Genomic DNA, 21584 nt, shown 5'->3' with positions numbered 1-21584 from the left:
TATAGCGAGAACTCAGCTAACATATAATGTCAGCTAAGGACGATGCTCGACCCGTAGGCGCGTGGAAGCAAGCATAAGGTGTCAACCTACACTCGATCGACTCCTAACTAATTCCGACAGAGGTCTCTACCAATTGTCCAAGTCACAGCCTTCAAGAGTGCATAAGAGGAAACTTCCTACAACGCTTTCTAGAGCCGAACACCCATCAAACAATCTCGAAACACCAAGGAACTTAAAGGAGACCCTACTAACACCAATAGGTCACTCTCCCTAAGGTCTATGAACCAAAATCCCAACCCAAAACACCCGGTAAAAAATCACGTAGGATGTCTGGCCGTGTCATAAAATCTAATATCTAACTAACCCAAATGATTTTCTCATATTAAATTGATCACTTAATGTGGGAGAATAAACGGGAACAAGTGTTAAGATATAGGTATGTGCTTATAGATCTATCTCAACACGGGGCCAATGGTAAAGGGGCCCAAAAGGGAGATGGTCTATCAAAGAGCAAGGCTAACCAATGGAGCATAAGACCTTAGGGTTAGCTTCATTGAAGACCTCCAATAAATGTGTGTAAAAGTCCTTTGACCTTAAGTAAGCTAGGGCTGAGCTTGAGGTGGGAACCCGGCCCAAGCTCGAGGTGCTTGTCATGCTTGAGGTGTTTTTCATGCTTGAGGTGCTTGATTAAGATGCTTGAGGTGCTTGACTGGCTCCATGCTTGAGGTGCTTGACTTGATGCATGATTAAAGTACTTGAGGTGCCTTGAGAAGCTTGCCTGAGATGCTTGTGGGAACACCCCCTAGTTCAAGTGCTTTGTCATGCTTGGTGAGTAAGGTGCTTGATCACCTAAAAGTCAAAAGCATTCCTACAAGAGGGGGGGCGAGCCCTTTTCCTAGGGGCTAGAGAGAGAACACCCACTCACACACACAAAGGAAGCCCAACTTGAAGAGGCAGCAAGGACACATGTCAGGCCCCTACCCATGTTACCTTCATGTGTTGCTTGAAGCCTATTGGCTAGGCTTCAAAGGGGTCCAATGATAAATTACATGAATTATCTAATTGTTTTAGCATTTATCAAGTCCTCTCTCTCAAAGGGGAAAGGGGGACACTTGTCCCAAGGCTACCCATGTTGCTTGTAATGGATCTTGCTTGTGATTGGCTAGGCCTGGAGGGGTCCAATGAGCTTCAGGCATGAGCTACAAGGGGGGTTCGACCCAAGCAAGCTAGGGGGGTGCCTAGGGGGTATACTCACCCACACACACTCACAATCACTCTCATTGTGTGATATGCAAAGTGCAAGAGCTCCCTCTCCAAGCAAGTAGAGGTTGAGAGCCTACACCAACACTCTTGGCTATGGAGTGCAAATCCAACCAAGAGCCATGCTTCAATGCTTAAGCTTTCCATGTCCTTCTTCTTCATTACTATGCTATTATGTATGCTAGCAACAAGAGTATGATAAGTGAGGAACTAATTCTTTCTCCTACGAAATGTTTCTTCTTCCTCTTCCCTACCCTCATTCCCTGCTAGCTCTCTCCACCTTGGAAGGTGTTTGAGGTCTTGGGACTGATGCTTGGGATAGTTAAAGCTTTCTTCAAGTTTATGTTATGTTTGTGGTGCATGAAGCCTTCCATCTTCATGGCATCACCTAGGTCACAAGGAACACAAAGACTGTATTGTAACAAGTCTCTCTTTATGGGAGAAATCATAATACAAATGCCTATTGGAGGGGGGACCGGCTCCACATAAATCCGGTCCTCAATTGTTGTCATGTTCTCTAAACTCTCTCTCTTGCAAAAGTATTGTCTATGCCAAGTTAACTAATTGCTATGATTATGTTGCTATCTTCAATTATGTCTACCCGCTATGCTCACAAAATCATTTCTTGAAAGTACTCTCATTAAATTCCGCTATTCTCAAATTGAATAGGCAAATTCCATTACATTGGTATCAGAGCATTTGGTTTCTCTTTTCTTGCTTAAGAAGAGAGGTCCTTAAGTAGCCTATAAATGGTTGATGTTGTTAATTATAATAGAGTAAGTGGAACTGGGATCTAATACCGGTTTTGTTAAGCCCACTATGTGGGGGATGGTGCACACCTCGGGAGCTTTGGACTTAATAATGGAGTCTTTTTAGACTTGCCTACGGCTTTACCATTATTGAGCCATAAGAAGTCCGAAAGGAGCTAGCCCTTGGCAACTCTGCTATGTTAGACCTACTCCTCTACTCTCTATAATTAACCACTTTGAGCCGTGGGTGTAGATACTTAAGAGCCGATTTTCAAAGGCTAAGAGGAGTGGCAACTAAGGTTTTGAATTGCCAAAGCATACACTAAGTACATACATAAAATTTTGTTAACATGGCTGACAATAATCAAGAGAGTAGAATGAACATTGATAGCTTTGATTTTGCACATGAAGGTGCTAATGATGATGCTCCCATGTTTGTGAATTATCTTGTGACTAGGTTGAAACAAGCTATGGGCAACCCTACCTTGCAAGCCGAAGTTACTCAACAACTTCGTGCCTATGGAATTTCCCTTCCTCTCCAAGAGGAGAGAGAGCTTAGGAGGCCTCTTGAAGAGACCCCCAAAAGAAGACTCTCTCCCATTCGAGAGGAGGAATCCAAAGAGAAAGAAAGCAATGAAAGTCTAAGTTCTTCTAAAGATGTGGCTCCACGAAGAAGGCGGTCTAGACGATCGCCTACTCCTCCCAAGAGGAAAAGAGCAACCCATAGTCCTTCTCCTCATCACTCTCAAAGGCAAGAGAGGAAACAAAGGAAGAAAAGGGCTAGGAAGAGGTCACCCTCTTCTCCTTCTTCTTCACCTTCCTTCTCTTCCGATGAAAGTTATGGCTATTCTCCTAGAGAATACAAGAGGGGAGGGCATCGCAAATCATTTCCTGCATGGCGAAGGTCTCAAAAGCTAAAGAATTTCAAGGAGGGAGGAAAGAGTATCTCTTTTCTCACCTACGATGGCACCTTTGGTGCTACCGACAAAGTGTTGGCCTTCATCCAGCAATTTGATGCGGCCTTTGGGGACGAGGGCTTCACAGAGTCCTCCAAGCTACGCCATGTAGCTATGCACTTCCAAAAATCAGCTCGTCAATGGTGGGCTAGCCTTCGTGGCAATGGAGAAGCCCCAAAGACATGGAAAACTCTACGAGTTTCCATCATGAAGCAATTTCTTCCAAGCGATACTAAAGATAAAGTTCTTACCGAATGGCGCGGCTTGAAGCTCCTCTCTCATGAGTCTATCAACAAGTATGTAGATAAGTTTTGGGATTTACATCTCAAAGCTACTGTCTTTCAAAAGATAGACTTTGCCGAGCAAAGACAACAATTCTGTGCGGGATTACCTGAAGAGATGGCCGAATATATCAACTCTCAACGGCCCGGTACTATTACCGAAGTAATCCACCACACCATGGTTGCTTCACGCATCAATTTCCATCAAGGGGCTAGACGTAATGTCAAGCCCATGGAAAACAAAGATAAAAATGATGCAAAGGGGAAATCCAATGCTCAAAATAATTCCCAAGGCACTTCCAACAACAACAACAAAAATCGGTCCAAGGAGAAGGGAGTTTACAAAGGTAAAAACAAACTCTCTCCTGAAGAGCTTGAAGCTTTTCGCAAGGACCATAAGTGTTTCAAGTGTGGGGAGCAAGGACATGGCTATCGTTCTTGCCCCAAGAAGAATACTCGCAATGAGACTCCTAGGGCTTCCACCATCGAAGCTCCAAAAGAGGATGCTCATTGCAAAGGATCATCACTCTCCTATGCTTGGGGAAAGGTACGAGAGCATGATGCCTTCATCTTGTTTGACCCTGGCTCTACTCTCAACTTCATATCAATAGAGTTGGCCACCAAGTTGGGCATTCAAGCTTTTGAGATGGGAGATATAGTAACAGCTGATGCAGCTTTCAAGGGACAACAAGCCTCCGTTACTCCCTTGATTGGGAAGTTGAGGCTTCATGTCCAAAGCTATGTCGACAAAGAAAACTTCTTCATCTCTCCCCTCCAACATTAGGATGTTATCCTAGGGGCACCATGGTTTGATCGCATGGTTGCAAACATGAAGTTCCCTGAAAGGACAATTTACTTCACCTACAGGGGAAAGAACATGTATGTAGATGCTAGTGAGCGTGGTCGCACTATTCCACTTGTAAATCCTCTTTCTTTTGATAAATCAATGAAGAGCTCAGTTTCTGCGTACATGATTTATGTCAAAGAGTCTCTAAAAGCTAATAATGTTTCATCAAATGAAAATGATAGGAATCAAGAAGAGTTAGACTTGTCTACTTTTCTAAAAGGATTCCAAGATGTGTTCATCGATGATATCCCTATGGACCTACCTCCAAAACGAGGGGATGATGACCATCGTATTGAGCTCCTTCCAGGAAGCTCACCGCCTAACAAACCTCCTTATCGAGTCTCACAAGCTCAACAAGAGGAGATCATGAGGCAAGTACAAGAGCTGGTAGACAAAGGGATGGTGAGGCCTAGTTCCTCTCCCTTTTGTTCTCCAGTCCTTTTAGTGCAAAAGAAAGATGGTACATACCGTATGTGTGTGGACTATCGAGCACTAAACCATATCACTATTAAAAATAGATTTCCCGTACCTCGGGTAGAAGATCTGTTTGATAAGCTACAAGGCTCTACCTACTTCAGTAGGATTGACCTTAAGAGTGGCTATCATCAAATAAGGATAGTGGATGAGGATATCTTAAAGACCGCGTTTCGCACAACATTTGGTCTTTATGAATATCTAGTCATGCCTTTTGGCTTGACTAATGCACCAGCTACGTTCAATCGTTTTATGGAGAAACTTTTTAGACCATATCGAAAATTCACTGGAGTGTTCTTCGATGATATCATCATCTACTCCAAGTCTTTGGAGGAACATAAGCAACATCTCCAAGTGATTTTTCAAGCCTTGAGGGAGAACAAACTTTTTCTCAACCAAAAGAAAAGTGAATTCTTCCTTCAAGAGATTCAATATCTAGGCCATATTATCTCTCACGATGGTATTCGTATGGATCCATCAAAGTTAGAGGTAATAAAATCATGGCCTAACCCAAGGAATCTACATGAGCTAAGAAGCTTTATTGGTATGTGTGCATACTATAGACGCTTCATAGCAAAATTCTCTCAAGTGGCAGGACCACTACACGACTTAACCAAGAAGAACGTTAAGTTTGTATGGACTGCTAAGGAGCAAAATGCTTTTGAAAAACTCAAAGAGAAGCTTACTTCCCAACCAGTCCTCGTGCTTCCGGATCTCTCAAAGCCCTTTGAGGTCCAATGTGATGCTTGTGGGATTGCCTTGGAGCGGTTTTGCTTCAAGAAGGGCATGCCATAGCATATGAGAGCCGAAGGCTCAATGGTGATGAACGATTCTTGGGCATTTATGAGAAAGAGCTTTTAGCTGTTCTACATGCCCTAGACACATGGAAGCACTACCTATTGGGGACTCCATTTATCCTACGAACCGACCACCAAAGTCTCAAGTATTTCATGACGCAAACCAAGCTTTCTGACAAACAAATGAGGTGGGCAAATTTTCTTTCGCAATTTAATTTTCATATTGCTCACATAGCTGGTAAGCACAATCAAGTTGCCGATGCACTTTCACGACGACCAAAAGTTAATGTGGTGTCTATAGCTACTCACAATGATCTATCCTCTATGATAGATGAGTATGCTACTAACCCTGACTTTAGAGACATAATGTTAGCCCTTTCTTTGGGGAAGAAAGAGGAACCATTCACCTTGCAGGATGGTTATCTTCTTCACGGCAATAGGCTATGTGTTACCCATTCCCTTCGTGAGAAGGTTATGTATGAATCCCATGCTCCTCCATATGCAGGGCATAGAGGTATTCAACCTACTCTCCGAGGAGTAGAGACGTATTTCTATTGGCCTACCATGAAAGTGGACATACAAGAGTATGTTTCAAAATGTGTAGTATGCCAAAAGACCAAGTATGATAGAGGGAAGCAACCTGGATTACTCCAGCCATTGCCTATTCCAAATTCACCATGGGAGAGTATATCCATGGATTTCATCTTTGGATTACCCAAGTCTATCCATGGGAATACAGGAATATGGACAATAGTCGACAGGTTTAGCAAGCAAGCACATTTTATTCCTGTCAAAAAGACTATTAAGGCACATCAAATGGCAAAACTCTTCATATCTCAGATTTTCAAACACCATGGATTACCCACATCCATCGTGTCAGATAGAGATCCTAGAATGACCAGTAATTTCTGGAAAGGTCTCTTTGAAAATCTAGGAACAAGATTGAATTTCTCTTCGACCTATCACCCACAAACGGATGGCCAAAGTGAGATAGCCAATCTTACGATACTCGATCTACTCAAGACTTATGTTACCGAAGTAGATCAACGCTCACAATGGGAAAAGTATTTACCGCTAGTAGAGTATGCCTACAATAATACTGTACATACTTCTACGGGCAAAACACCTTTCGAGATCATAGAAGGAAGACCTAAAAGTCCCTTGCTACTGAAAGTACATGGGAAAATCTTCGCCGCCGATGAGTATAGCCGTGACCTACAAGAATCTTTTCAAAAGATTAGGGAGGCTATAGCCATCTCTCAACAAAGGCAAAAAGCTGCTGCTGATAAGCACAGAAGAGCCTTAATGTTCAAAGAAAATGATTGGGTCTAACTCAAGTTTCCTAAGGCTCGATTAAGGCAAACGACGGGCAAAAATCCTACGGGCCATCAAAAGTATTATGCTAAACTAGCAAAAAGATACTATGGTCCTTTCCAAATCTTGAAGCCTATCAATGAGACGGCTTATCAACTCAAGTTGCCCACCCATTGGCTTATACACAATGCCTTTCATGTAAGCTTACTTAAGCCCTACAAAGGAGAGCCACCAATTGAACCAATTATTGAAGACCCTCCCGAAGTTGAAGATCAAGAAGAGGTGCTACAACCCGAAGCTATCCTTCGGCATGAAGACAAGGTACTACGACATGGTAAGATTATCCGACGGTATCTTATAAAGTTCAAAAATTATCCTTTTGAAGATGCTAAATGGATGCAAGGAGTACAACTTAAGGATAGTATGAACCTTGTCAATGCTTACAATGCTACATTAGAGTAAGCAAATGTACAAATTTCTTTTAAATAACTCATGTTTTTGTCTTATATGACTAGTCCTCTTTTTTAATTGTGCACAAAATTTAACTAGTATGCATGCTTAGAATCATGTTTGTGATGACGACGTCTCTCAAACACCAAGTAGAATTTGTCACTCTACTTTGGGAGAATAAAATGGACTAAAGAGCAGACATGCTTGCGGCAGCTATGTCTCCCAAGCACCAAATGGATTAGTCATCCATCTTGGAAAGATGTCATAGGGTAAAAAGGGATCCTTTACCCGCTAAGTACGATTGACTAATGACTAAGACTTTATCTTTTCTACCTCATAGTCGAGGACGACTATGATTTCAAGAGAGAGGTAATGTCATAAAATATAATATCTAACTAACCCAAATGATTTTCTCATATTAAATTGATCACTTAATGTGGGAGAATAAACGGGATCAAGTGTTAAGATATAGGTATGTGCTTATAGATCTATCTCAACACGGGGCCAATGGTGAAGGGGCCCAAAAGGGAGATGGTCTATCAAAGAGCAAGGCTAACCAATGGAGCATAAGACCTTAGGGTTAGCTTCATTGAAGACCTCCAATAAATGTGTGTAAAAGTCCTTTGACCTTAAGTAAGCTAGGGCTGAGCTTGAGGTGGGAACCCGGCCCAAGCGCGAGGTGCTTGTCATGCTTGAGGTGTTTTTCATGCTTGAGGTGCTTGATTCAGATGCTTGAGGTGCTTGACTGGCTCCATGCTTGAGGTGCTTGACTTGCTGCATGATTAAAGTACTTGAGGTGCCTTGAGAAGCTTGCTTGAGATGCTTGTGGGAACACCCCCTAGTTCAAGTGCTTTGTCATGCTTGGTGAGTAAGGTGCTTGATCACCTAAAAGTCAAAAGCATTCCTACAAGAGGGGGGGCGAGCCCTTTTCCTAGGGGCTAGAGAGAGAACACCCACTCACACACACAAGGGAAGCCCAACTTGAAGAGGCAGCAAGGACACATGTCAGGCCCCTACCCATGTTACTTTCATGTGTTGCTTGAAGCCTATTGGCTAGGCTTCAAAGGGGTCCAATGATAAATTACATGAATTATCTAATTGTTTTAGCATTTATCAAGTCCTCTCTCTCAAAGGGGAAAGGGGGACACTTGTCCCAAGGCTACCCATGTTGCTTGTAATGGATCTTGCTTGTGATTGGCTAGGCCTGGAGGGGTCCAATGAGCTTCAGGCATGAGCTACAAGGGGGGTTCGACCCAAGCAAGCTAGGGGGGTGCCTAGGGGGTATACTCACCCACACACACTCACAATCACTCTCATTGTGTGATATGCAAAGTGCAAGAGCTCCCTCTCCAAGCAAGTAGAGGTTGAGAGCCTACACCAACACTCTTGGCTATGGAGTGCAAATCCAACCAAGAGCCATGCTTCAATGCTTAAGCTTTCCATTTCCTTCTTCTTCATTACTATGCTATTATGTATGCTAGCAACAAGAGTATGATAAGTGAGGAACTAATTCTTTCTCCTACGAAATGTTTCTTCTTCCTCTTCCCTACCCTCATTCCCTGCTAGCTCTCTCCACCTTGGAAGGTGTTTGAGGTCTTGGGACTGATGCTTGGGATAGTTAAAGCTTTCTTCAAGTTTATGTTATGTTTGTGGTGCATGAAGCCTTCCATCTTCATGGCATCACCTAGGTCACAAGGAACTCAAAGACTGTATTGTAACAAGTCTCTCTTTATGGGAGAAATCATAATACAAATTCCTATTGGAGGGGGGACCGGCTCCACATAAATCCGGTCCTCAATTGTTGTCATGTTCTCTAAACTCTCTCTCTTGCAAAAGTATTGTCTATGCCAAGTTAACTAATTGCTATGATTATGTTGCTATCTTCGATTATGTCTACCCGCTATGCTCACAAAATCATTTCTTGAAAGTACTCTCATTAAATTCCGCTATTCTCAAATTGAATAGGCAAATTCCATTATAGGCCAAAATCTGCAGGTCTTCGTTTTCGAAGTCTAAAGTGCCTAATGTGTAGTTCTACTCAATGTGAACCCATGGATATGCTGCAATGCAAAATCGGACAACGTATGCTCACCAAATCAACAGATGAAGATCGTAGAAGGAGCTCGCAAAACTGGATTGTACGCTTGCAATGTAGGTGTCGGCGCGTAGCTCTCGTCGGGGGCAACACGTTGCACTTGTCCACACTCGATTCCGACCACCGATGCACACGTAGCATCAAGATGAATCTCACACTCTCTCTCGTACACAGTACGCTCACTCACAGACTTCAAAACTTGTTTTTTTTAAATTACAAAAAGGTGTTTCATTAAGGTCAAAAAGTGGTATATATACCTTACAATTCTCAAACCCTAAAGTTCCAAAATCAACCAACTACCCCATCTATCTATCAGAATTGGGATACAATCTGGACACTTCTGTAAGTCCCAATATTTAGAAGGTGAAAAATTAGGTTTCCTCAATAAATTAATAATTACAAAAAATGATAATCCTCCGAGTAGTTAGTCTCCGTTGGGTGTGTCCATCTTCTAACAAATGTGGAAAATCAAGATGTTATTCTTGATTTCATTGAGCCTCCTACTGAGCCGGGTTCCGCTCTAATGAATTGTTGGATCTATGAGGGATGCCATGGTGGAAAACATTAGTGTTCTTATGAAGATACCATCACTTGTGTTTTTGAGGATGAAAATGCTTCTCCAAGGGGGTAAATAATGTCAAGCCAATGGTAGGACCGGGAAGCACGGCAAGGGCCAGGGACTGAATGGATCAGTACGACTAGGAGCCAAGGGCCAGGCATGAGTTAAGGGGACCTACTTGCAAGGGCCAAGGGCTACAAGTAGGGAGGTTTGGAGAAGAACCACCTGCCATTCCATCCTTTGGTCTTTCAAAGGGTGTGTGTGCTTGTGATTCCACTTGTATTTGAAACACACATGTATTTATGCAAAAGGTCTGGGTTTTGTATGAGAAAAGATTGTGTTTACTTGGTGAGCGGCCAAAGGCTCTTTTTCCAATATCTAAGCGTAGAAGCCACCACGTGGCATTAGATTTACATTTTTTAAAAACATTGCTGCCATGAAAAGCTCTAAATAAAACAAACTTCGCATGAAAATCTACCAAGTGAGTAAAATAAAAAAAGCACTCTATGTTTCTCAATTGCTCCCAAAAGTAGTTTGATCTTCTCCATAAGCAATTTACAGGTTCCCTAGAAGCAGCTCGGAGCTTTGTTTGCAGGTTTGTCTCTATCTCGAAGTTCTACATGGAGTCTTCACTCTATGTTGGTTATGAGTCGATAAACCAAGACGGTTGCACGGGAACAACAATATGGAAAATCAGGATGTTATTCTTGGTTTCATTGAGCCTCCTACTAAACTGGGTTGCGCTCTAATGAACCCTTGGATCCATAAAGGATGCCATGGTGGAAAACATTAGTGTTCTTATGAAGATACCATCACTTGTGTTTTTGAGGATGAAAACGCTTCTCCAAGGGGGGAGTAATGTCAAGCCAATGTAGGATCGGGCAGCAGGCCAAGGGCTAGGGACTGAATGGCTCAGTACGGCTAGGAGCCAAGGTCCAGTCATGAGTTAAGGGGGCACACTTGCAAGGGACAAGGGCTACAAGTAGGCAGGTTGGGAGGAGAACCACCTGCCATTCCATCCTTTGGTCTTTCAAAGGGTGTGTGTGCTTGCGATGCCACTTGTATTTGAAACACACATGTATTTATGCAAAAGGTTTGGGGTTTTTATGAGAAAACATTGTGTTTACTTGGTGAGCCAAAGGCTCTTTTTCCAATATCTAAGCATAGAAGACACCACATGGCATTAGATTTAAATTTCTTAAAAACACTACTGCCATGAAAAGCTCTAAATAAAAGAAACTCCGCATGAAAAGCTACCAAGTGAGTAAAACAAAAAAAGCACTCTGTATTGCTCAATTGCTCCCAAAAGCAATTTGATCTTCTCCATAAGAAATTTGTAGAAGTAGCTCGGAGCTTTGTCTGCAAGTTTGTCTCTGTCCACTCTTTGCGCACGCGCGCGCGTGCGAGAGAGAGAGAGAGAGAGAGAGAGAGAGAGAGAGAGAGAGAGAGAGAGAGAGAGAGAGAGAGAGAGAGAGAGAGAGAGAGAGAGAGAGAGAGAGAGAGAGAGAGAGAGAGAGAGAGAGAGAGAGAGAGAGATAGAGAGAGAGAGAGAGAGAGAGAGAGAGAGAGAGAGAGAGAGAGAGAGAGAGAGAGAGAGAGAGAGAGAGAGAGAGAGAGAGAGAGAGAGAGAGAGAGAGATTAGGCTATGAAGCTAGTAGGTGATGATGGCTTTGCTCGTGCATGAGCTTTAATGGAACCATCAAACGCAGACCCTCTGCCTTCTCATCCTCTGATCTAGAGTGATGAAGAAAATCCTACCTCGTCGACATGATAGCATTCTTCAGTAGCATAGAGTCATAGGCCAAGCTTCTCCCTATTCATTCCAGTGGTACAAGGTTGTCTATGTCATTGTTTGCCCCATCGAAATACTAGAATCAACCTTCTTTTGTAGTGAAGCCTCAATACCTAATTATAAGCCTAGTTGCACCTTCCCTGCGTAGCAATCATACCAACTTTGTGTGCAACAAGACACAATGGCCATTTGAACAGTATGTCTAGCTTCAACTACCTTGCTTAGCTCGTTTCTGTAGGTGCAACTAGTTATGGCGAGCATTATGCTGCTCCATGTATAGTTCATGCAAATTCAACAACCCTATGCCCTTGGTCATCCTTCAATGTTCATGGAAATGATATACAGCACGTCCCATGCCTAATTCTCAAGATTCACACCAATTCTTTTCCGTGTTGTTTGCTCGTGCAACTGCAAGTTAGGGAAAAACCAAAAAGGAGTACCAAAGACCTTTCAAACCCTGGTTATATTTCCCACACTACAAGAGGTTGTGTGCTCTTGTGACACTGTTAGCAACAGAAATACACTGGGTTTTTATAACCCCCGCCGTCGCTAATAGCGTCGCTACGATAGCGTCGCTATAGGCGTCGCTATATGCGTCGCTATAACCGTCGCTATATAGAGACGCTCATAGCGATGGTCATAGCGACGTTTATAGCGATGTTTACACAGAAGTCTATAGCGACGCTGATAGCGATCCTCCAGAGCCATAAATAGCGACGCTCGAGAGAAATGTTTTTTGGTGACAGGGCATTGAAGGCCCTGCCACCCATCAACCATATTGTACTTGATTCACTTTTTAAAAAAAGTGCAAGGGTAGATAATAGACCCAAAATAGTCACCCACAAGACGCATTGTTTGCAAAATTGACAAGCGTAAAATTGACAATTGTACACATCATAGGCAAAATGAATTGCTTGGCAAATGTAATAATGACAATTGTACAACATCATAGGCATAAAGAATTGATTGGCAAAATGAACTGCGGTGACAAATGTAATAATATACATGGTTCAAAAAGACGTATAAAATCCGTCTCATGATACATAAGCTATGAGAAACCCTAAACTAATGCTATCTAGCTACGGCTAAACTGACGTCGTCTAGTCAGACGTCTCATCGCGTCCAAGCGGCGTATCTGTCGAATTCTGCAAAAAAAGACATAAGACAGCTTTCAGTAAGTATAAACATATAACGACATTTATAAAACAATACAAAAAATAGAAAAGAGTAAACCCTAATACTAACCATGCCGCCGCGAGAACTGAGAATGTCCATTAGGGCGTTTAAGCCCTTCCTGCTTGCGTACTCGCGCTCGTACGGTGTGGGATCACGTCCTGTCATCGACCACTGTCAAAACATACAAAGATTTCATTATGTTAGAATTAAAATACTCATAAACCCTAAACTATCGAACATAAAGAGCAATGCGAAAACACTTACAAAATCGGCCTCAAATGATGTCCATCCACCGCTCCCCAAGTGGTGCGATCTCCCTGCCTCTACTCGCGCTCTGACTGCATCCTTTTGTTACTTCCACTTGTCGGGATTCTCGCGCGCTGCTTTCTTCGCATTCTTCCAATCTTCTTTGGCCAGCCAATCTGGCCTGTTCCACCCATGCTTGATTGCTTTTTGCACTTTGGAACTCTTGTGTTTGCAGTATTCGCGCATTCGAATCTTCATCAGGTCTTCATTGAAGCGCTGATCCCGTGTTGGAACGGGAAACTCATCATGAAGTATGCTGATGATTCTGTTTTTTAAATCACTTGGTACTTCACTCCATTTGTTTAGTATGTAGTGTCTAAACAGCTGAGAGCAAAGACCACGCATGCGCGAGATCACCTTCTTGCCATCATCATCCATGATGATGCCGCCGCTGAAGTCGACGGAGTAAGGCAAGCCCTCTGGCCGGTGACGCGTGAACCTGGGTGTCCCGACAGGGGTCTCTAGCGGCGTGTCGATGGGGGTACGGACGTCATGTGTCTCCACCGGCGTCTAGGCCCCGAAGCGAGGAGTGTCGAGTGGGGTGGCTCTTGGCGGAGTAGGTAGAGGTGTGTAACTGCTAGGAACAGTCAGCCTCGCAAAACCTGGCGTAGATGGCGATGCTGTGGCTGGTGTGGGGGCGGGCAAAGAAGGGGAGGGTAAAGAGCCTCGTCGAACATGAGGTGGTGTGGAGGCATCGGCGGCGGAATCCCCACAACAACCGCCACCGCCACCACTAGAGCGCCGGTGTCTAGACATTGAACCATTGCACGTCGAAAAAGTCAACAAAAAATCTTCTGTAATCGATCCTCAAAATCTCTTGTAGCGTGCCGAAGTGAGTGAGTTCCGCCACCACAGGATCTGCATCAGAGGAACATCGTCCACTAGACTGTTCAAATTTTGCCATGATTCCACAATCTTGAGTAAAACGCTTTTTGTCGATCCGTTCCACCCTAAAATGTCGACCTTTACACCATGCTGCTGTGTATGACTTATACTACAATGCAAAAAGATTATGAGTGGCCGTTCAAACGTTTAGAAATAAAGTCACTAGCTAGTCGTACATTGCAAACTTACCTTGGTCGCGCAACCCCGAGAGTACTCCCACTCTTCCTCAGTCACTTCGTCACTGCATTGTTGTGCGCTTTTCAATTGGTTGTGCAACCATCTTAAGCTCATGAATGTTGGTAGGCTCTCCAGAACCGTCGGATAGTGCATCGATGGTCGTCTTCCCCGTCTCCACTCGATTCGTGCCCTTTGTGGCTCTTGCTTTGCATCCTCATATTGTGAAATCCACTTTTGCATCACTGGATTGTGAAGCATGCAAAATCGGTTGATTTTAGCCTCTAGATCTTCCGTCATCTTCTTCTCAACACCGAGATTGCACATGACAATCCCAGATATGCGCTCATCATCTATGGTTCGCCATAGCGTGTCCCGAGCTTTATCAAATCCGTCTAGCCACTCTCCAATGTACACTAGGGACTCTGATACCAACCAACCTTCTGCCATGCTACCCTTCGAACGTGCCTTTTGACGCATATATCCCTTAAGCGTTTTCATGAAACGTTCTAAGAAGAACATCCATCTGGAATGAACTGTGCCAACTATTTCCACCTCATCAACTATGTGAACAAGAAGATGCACCTAAATGGTTAGCATAGTAGTAGGAAAATGTTTCTCAAACATGCACACAAGCTCCGCAGCATTTAGTTTGGCGAATGGTATGGAGTCTACGTTGATCTCCTTTTGTGAGATCCATTGCACCAGCTTTGCAAGTTTGTAGATTGTGTTACGGATGTCGAGAGACAAACATCCCTCAATGGCAACCGGTAAAATAAACTGTAAAGTATGTGCAGCAATGATATTAAAGTCCACATTTTATGCAATGATATTAAAGTCCACTATGAACGTACCTGACACATTTTATGCCAATCGTGTGGCTTGAAACCGGTAAGCTTTCCTTCTTTAGTAAAACACGTTCGGAGCGAGTGCATTACGCCAGTGGGGGTCCGCAAAGATCGAATGGTCTCTTTTACTTTGCGTTCTTGGGCTCCTGTGAAAATCCATGGTGCTTTAGGGAGTTTTATCGATCCATCAGACGCTGTTTGCGGCCAATATTGCTCCATACGATCCTTATTTCTAAGGTCAACTCTGGCTCCCAAAGTATCTTTCTTGTCGGTCAAATGGTCCCATAGTAGATTACCCACATTCTTGAATATGTGCATTGGATCGAGCAAGTGATTGATCATGAGTCGGGGCCAGTATGGTAACTCGTACCATAGAGATAGTCTCTTCATCCCTAGAGGCAATCCATCATCGCACATCTCCTTCTGCTCTAACCATGCTTGTGCAGACATCCTTGGTGGCTCTCTTTCCAAAAAGCCATCGCGTAACACATGATTCTCTGGAAGATACGCTTGATGACCTTCGTAGATTTGCTTCTTCAGTGAGGGTGCCCTACGTGCATTTAGTCTAGGTCCACATGTGACACATGCTCTGTATCCGCTTGTTTGAAGCCCTGCATGTATACACATGATAATAGATCAACTATGGGAAAAAAACAAGATTTACAGTGTCTGAGTGAGGAGTGTCAGTAGATCACCTGAGCATTCTGTTAGCCCAGGATAATCATGCATGGTCCACATTAGAATGCCTCTGATCAAAGCATTCCGTCGTCTTGTGTGTCGGCTCATATCCACCACCTCTATGCCAATCCACAATTGTTGTATTTCTTCCAATAGTGGACGAAGATACACATCCATATTCTCCACTTTATATCGCCCTGGCACAATCAAGCTTAGCCATAGTTGCCCCTTCTTCGTAGTCAACCACGGGGGAATGTTGTAGTTGACGATGACAATGGGCCATACACTGTAAGATGTTGATCTTTGACCAAATGGATTTACGCCATCCATAGCCAGGCCTAAGTGCAAATTTCGAGCTTCCCTGGCAAAATCCGACCATGTTCCATCTATATGTTTCCAGGCTGCGCAATCTGCAGGAATTCGTAGCACACCATCCAAAGATTTATTCTCCTCATGCCATGATGCTAGGGCGGCCATGGACTTACATTCGAAGAAATGCTTGATGCGAGGAAGCAGAGGAAAATGTCGCAAAACCTTTTGTGGAATTTTTGTCCCGTGGAGATCTACTCGATATCTTTCGGAATCACATTTCGGACACTTCTCCATGTCTATGTATTCCACTCTGAAAAGAATGCAGTCATTAGGACAAGCGTGGATAGAATTGTAATCCATCGCCAAGTTTCACAAAATCTTTCTTGCTTCATCTCTGGAATCTGGCATCACATTGTCAGCTGGTAGTATGTGCTCTTTAAGCAATCTACACAACATAAAAATACGATACAGTCGTGTAAAAATCTATCAGATCATTATACATTTAGAGGTTTATTAAACTAAACTAATTGTAATAGATCACCTGAAAAGCGCTGTGACGCTAGTGTCACTCCATCCAAACTTTGCCTGCATGTTGAGAAGAACCAGGAGTGCTTTCAATCTAGACATACGTGCTCCATTATACAATGGCGTATCGGCTTCACTTTTCATATCATCATAGATAAGCCTTTCTGAATCCATGATCGTCTCGATCATTTCATCAATCTCGGGCTCAAACATTGCCTCGTTGGGAATGTGCTCTGCATGATCATCCCCCGAGTTGTCAGAGGCTACATCTTGTGGTCTCACATATGCTGCTTGACCAAAGCGCCTGCGAACACGTCTATTGGGTTGCAAGATTGCTGCTTGTTGGCCAGCGTCAGAGTCCGACGAGTTATAATCGGCAACAACTCCATCTATAATAGATGGATCGAACTCGCCAAATTCGCGAACGTGCTGCAAAGAAACACGTCTTGTCCGTCGCACAGCATGCTTGCATTGATTACAAGGACATAAGACCCTCGCTGAGAGATAGGTGTTTCGGTTGGACGGTCCCACATCCTCGTCACTACTCATAATGAGGATAAAAATCTTATAACCTGGACAACAAATTTAATATTCTATTGGCATTATTCGTCTTATCTCTCTCTCTCTCTCTCTCTCTCTCTCTCTCTCTCTCTCTCTCTCTCTCTCTACCTCACATTCTCTAGTCATGTCCAATCCCCGCACACCTCGGTCTAGAGGTGCACGGAGATCAGAACCACCGGGTTATAATCTCGTCTTTATTGGTCAATACCTATATTTGTGGGTACAAGAAATCTACAGACCCACGACTACATGATACTGCATGTAGTGGACAAAACCCCTTTGCCTCTTCTCTAGCTGTAGCACTTCAGAGCATCTTAACATCTTTTCACAGTAGATCTTTTCACTGTTCGTCTAACTCTAAACCCTAAACCGTAAGTAATTCTTGCGTGACCTTGATCTAACGTAAATAAGCGTAAATCTAAATAAACATAAATCTAACTAAAAATAAACCTAAATCTAATTTAACGTAAGTCTACATCTAACCTAATCTTTAACGTCTTTTGGGATAGTTTCCTACGACGTTAAAACTCTCTTCTTCTTGTGTGTGTGTGTGTGTGTGTGTGTGTGTGGGTAAACCTAAATAAACCTAAGTCTAATCTAATATAACATAAATCTAAATCTAATGTAAATTATGTTATATTAAAAACAAAGAACTAAACTAACAGGGATTATAAGAACCTTAAAACTAATTTAACACATAATTTTTCACATAACTCGGCAAGAGTTGGCATTCTCATCACTAAAGATGTGATAGTTAACTTCCGGCGGTGACGCTGCCTCATCTCCATCCACATCTGATGACAACAATTGGCCCTTTGGACCGTTCTTGCTCTTGTTACTAACTTTGAAGTTGCTGTTGAATGACTAGAGGTTGTCTAGATGGTCATTGTCGGGGATGTAGTGACTCTTGCCGCCCTGAAGATCCACCTTCTTCCCTATCTTCTGAAGACATTTCACCAGTACTTTTGGATCGACGGAGCCCACCATGAGTGAAGGCAGCAATACCCTATATTCCATTGAGGGCTTTCTTCACCCGCTTCATGCAGGCATCACAGTCTATGAAGACCTAAATCTAATCTAATATAACGTAAATCTAAATCTAGCGCAAATAAACGTAAATCTAACTAAAAATAAACCTAAATCTAATTTAATTTAACTTAAATAAACCTACATCTAATTTAACGTAAGTCTACATCTAACCTAATCTTTAACGTCTTTTAGGATAGTTTCCTACGACGTTATAACTCTCTTCTTCTTGTGTGTGTGCGCGTGTGTGGATGTGTGTGTCAATAAAAAGAGATAAATGGTATAACCTTTCTATCACCCATGCCAAGTATGATAGATTGGTTATGCCATTTCCCTCTTGAATAATAGGTCTTGAGTTCAACTCCTCGTCGGCTAGATCTTTAGGTCTTTTAATTTTAATTAGTTTCCTACGACGTTAAATTAGTTTCTCTCTCTTTCTCTCTCAATGTGTGTGCGTTTTTTTGTTTATGCATGTTTTCTCTCTCTTTTCCTCTCTCAATGTGTGCGTTTTTTGTTTATGCATGTTCTCTCTCTCTTTTCCTCTCTCAATGTTTTGTGGATGGTATTGAGGACATATATTCACAACACTGCACGTTCCAATTGCACAAGCGTGACTCTAGCTCAACAACACTGCAAGGTCCATTACCTGCATCCAATTTATCATGTGCATGCATTTTCTTGGCTCAACACATAAACGCTAAGGGGAGTTTGTGTGTGGTAGTGAGGATATATATATTCACAACATTGCACGTTCCAATTGCACAAGCGCGACTCCATCTTGACAACACTACAAGGTCCATTATCTGCATCCAATTTTCCATGTGCGTGTGTTTGCTTGGCACAACACATAAACACTACGGGGCAGGGCACGACTTTTGTTTCTTATAATTTTTTAGAGAGACCACAGTGCCAATCTCCACTATACTTTTGTATGGCACCTCTGTATGACGTGAATTGTATACTTTGCACTTTCAATCTTTGACGTTTCATTGCAAGATGATATGTTTAACTATTCACGTTGCTTTTTTGTAGCTTGACTCTAATATCGGCATGTAGATTTGACAATCAAAAAGCATCAGTACAACATTGCAGGTCAGTAAAGCACCTCATTTCTTGTTGCAGTTCATTCATGCTTTATCTATCTACTTATTTTAGAATTTACTGCATTGCTTCCTTTGCTTTGGTTTATTTGTCTCGTTTTCAAAATTATACACTCGATGTCGATCAACATTTGCACATGTTCGTTACACATACAACTCCTTGCATACGGTTGCTAGCCAATGCATGTGATATATTAGAGTAGTGAATACACAAGTAGTGAATGCATGTGGTGTATCGGGATAGTGAATTCACCTTGTTTATCTTTAGTTTAACTCTAAATGATTGATACCATACTAGGTGTCTAAATACTTGATACCATACTATATATATCCTCGTTTCTCCCATACTAGGTATCACCTAGAAGATTAAAGTCCAAGCATCAATAAGCTAGGGAGTAACCCATCCAACTTGAAACTAGCTTATCATCCATATGCTAGGTCCTCGGGGGGTTCACTATGTGTAACTACAATATCACGTGAGTTCAAGACATGTTTGTAAAACCCCTTATCTGTGAATTTTGTTAAGAATATAATGTACCCTTTTCTTTTAAAATCTGTAAGTTTTTTCAAATTTGAAAAAATAATGCCCTTCTGTATATATATTTCTGTAAGTTTCAAGAACTTTAAATACCCTTCTGTTGAACTCACGTGATAGGTTACATTTTTATTAGGTGACCTCCTCGGGGCTAGGTCATGGTTTGAAATTACTGCATTGTATAAAGATTGAACCATGCAATGTGACATCTTTTCTCAAAATCTAGAAATATGTCCCCTGCATGGCGGCATATCTCACATATAAAGCGCTAAACAAGGTCGACAGACAAATGAAATAGACACTCTTACTGCCCTCACTTCTGTATTATAGTTGGGTGCTTTGCCATCAGAGCGACAACAACAAGACTTTGCAGCATTGCATCTACAGTCCATTACCAGTTCAAGATACCAACCACAAACCAACAGTATCCCCTCTCTATTGATGAGACCAATGAGAAATATTTGGATATAAAAGAGGCAAATATTCTAATTATAGATGAGCTACCCATGTTACCCAAATGACTTTTGACCTTATCGTAAGACAAAAAGTCAACATAACAAGTAGTACATTGGTAGATTCCTTCAACCAAAAATGATTCAAAGACACTGATTCCTTATCAAAACAATGTCTTGTGATGTCACAAGTGCATTCTTACCTATAGCAGCCTTTAAAAAACACAACTAGCCATTCTACCAGCTTCTGAAGAATTCTTGATGATGGCTCTAGAAAAGATCCGATGAGTAATACAGCATGTTTAGAGAGATTATAGCTTGTAAGCATCTTGAGTGGCTTTGCGTCGTAACGACGGTGCTGTTGTGAAGACTCTGATCATGAGGACATTGTTGGCGCCCAATATCTGCTGAATGGAGAGAGAGAGAGAGAGAGAGAGAGAGAGAGAGAGAGAGAGAGAGAGAGAGAGAGAGCTCATGATTATGATCATGGTGCTGCTGCAAAGTCTCTGATTATGTGTGCCCAATATCTGTTGGATGCACACACACATACACACACACACAAACACACAAAGAGAGAGAGAAGAAGAAGAAGAAAAGAGTTTTAACGTCGTAGGAAACTATCCCAAGAGACCTTAAAGATCTAGCCAACGAGGAGTTGAACTCAAGACCTGTTATTCAAGAGGGAAACAACATAACCAATCTACCACACTTGGGTGATAGAAAGGTTATACCATTTTCCTCTTTTTATTAGCACACCCACACACACCTGAGAAGAGAGTTTTAACATCGTAGGAAAATATCATAGGCTAGAGAGAGAGAGAGAGAGAGAGAGAGAGAGAGAGAGCATAGGCTAGCCTCCACAAGCATCACAGTAAGGGCTTGCACAGAGCACGAAGCACGGAGAGTAGCTTCTTTGTATTGCGAATTAAATTTCGTGATTGTGAGAAGGCCGGCGTGCGCACCTCCTGCCAAAAATTGTCCCAGGGCCTGATATTGGATGTAGTTTTCAACTAGCAATGGACGCGTCTCAGGGAACCTCACGGATGGCGCCATTGCCCCAAGCGCAAGGCCTTAGCCCAGCTTCATGGTGGGGCTCCACTTTTATACGTGCTCTGCTCCGCCCTTGCGCATGTTGGGCGCATCGTAGGCTGGCCGAAAAGCACTTTCGCCTCATGACTCACAGTGTTTGTTCACGTCGTTTCCACATGCCGTAAAGTACTAAGACCATATTAGGTAAAGTGGGAAAATCCCAATTCCCAGGTTGGACAACTTTCAATATATCATGTACAAAATATAGAGATTTTGTCAAAATTTGAGTTTTCTTAAGGTCTCATTCCACTTTATGCACATACAATACACAATGAAAACAACTAAAATACCATGGTTTCAATCAATTGGATTATTAGGAGGAGTATATTGCATCCATTATCGT

General features: G+C 42.6%; 1 pseudogene; it reads right to left on the bottom strand.

Annotated features, from left to right (window-relative positions):
• Positions 1-21094: 21094 nt before the first annotated feature.
• Positions 21095-21223, bottom strand: LOC147446136 (U4 spliceosomal RNA; annotated as a pseudogene).
• Positions 21224-21584: the final 361 nt, after the last annotated feature.

The sequence above is a fragment of the Adiantum capillus-veneris genome, chromosome 12 (assembly GCF_014529385.1).
Source record: "Adiantum capillus-veneris isolate H3 chromosome 12, ASM1452938v2, whole genome shotgun sequence".
Lineage (NCBI taxonomy): Eukaryota > Viridiplantae > Streptophyta > Polypodiopsida > Polypodiales > Pteridaceae > Adiantum > Adiantum capillus-veneris.
The sequence above is the reverse complement of the archived record's forward strand: the minus strand, read 5'-3'. Positions and strand labels throughout refer to the sequence as shown.